This window comes from Mandrillus leucophaeus, unplaced genomic scaffold (genome assembly GCF_000951045.1).
Source record: "Mandrillus leucophaeus isolate KB7577 unplaced genomic scaffold, Mleu.le_1.0 Scaffold402, whole genome shotgun sequence".
Classification (NCBI taxonomy): Eukaryota; Metazoa; Chordata; class Mammalia; order Primates; family Cercopithecidae; genus Mandrillus; species Mandrillus leucophaeus.
This window is the reverse complement of record NW_012104277.1, coordinates 1,401,961-1,403,154: the sequence shown is the minus strand read 5'-3', so window position 1 is coordinate 1,403,154 and position 1,194 is coordinate 1,401,961.

Genomic DNA, 1,194 nt, shown 5'->3' with positions numbered 1-1,194 from the left:
AAAAATACAACATTCATAAACGCTGGATGGCTGGGTGCGGTGGCTCATGTCTGTAATCCCAGCACTGTGGGAGGCCGAGGTGGGCGGATCACGACGTCAGGAGATCGAGACCATCCTGGCTAACATGGTGAAACCCCGTCTCTACTAAAAATACAAAAAATTAGCCGGGCATGGCGGTGTGCGCCTATAGTCCCAGCTGCTGGGGAGGCTGAGGCAGGAGAATGGTGTGAACCCGGGAGGCGGAGCTTGCAGTGAGCTGAGGTCATGACACTGCACTCCAGCCTGGGCGACAGAGCCAGAGTCGGTCTTAAAAAAAAAAAAAAAAAAAAAAACGCTGGATAAATAGGAGTTTGCCCTACAATTCAACTCAAGTAGAAGCTAGGGGCTCGACCTTTAAGATGAGCTCTCCTGACAATGTTATTGTTTTTAACCTAATTTGACTCAATCCAATCTGAGAATATGATGAAAGCTAAAAGACTTATTCCAGAAAATATACATGTCCACAAAATTTTGCACATAAGTTTAAGGCCTCCCAAACTCCCTAAAACCCACTCAGAAAATCTAGATTAAGAATCTCTAAAACAGTCAGGCGTGGTAGCTCATGCCTGTAATCCCAGCACTTTGGGAGGCTGAAGTGGGTGGGTCACTTGAGGCCAGGAGTTTGAGATCGGCCTGGCCAACATAGTGAAACCTTGTCTCTACTAAAAATAGAAGAATTATGCTGGGCGCAGTGGCTCACGCCTGTAATCCCAGCACATTGGGAGGCCGAGGCGGGTGGTTCACCTGAAGTCAGGAGTTTGAGACCAGCCTGGCCAATATGATGAAATACTATTGCTACTAAAAATACAAAAAATTAGCTGGGGGTGCTGGCAGGCGCCTGTAATCTCAGGTACCCAGGAGGCTGAGGCAGGAGAATTGCTTGAACCCTGGAGTCAGAGGTTGCAGTGAGCAGAGATCGCACCACTGCACTCCAACCTGGGCAACAAGAGCAAAACTCCGTCTCAAAAAATAATAATTAATAAATAAATAAATAATAAAAAAATTAGCCAGGCATGGTGGTGCTTGCCTGTAATCACAGTTACTTGGGTGGCTGAGGCATGAGAATTGTTTGAACCAGGTAGGCAGAGGTTGCAGTGAGCCAAGATCACACTACTGCACTCCAGCTTGGGTGACAGGGCAAGATCCTGTCTCAAA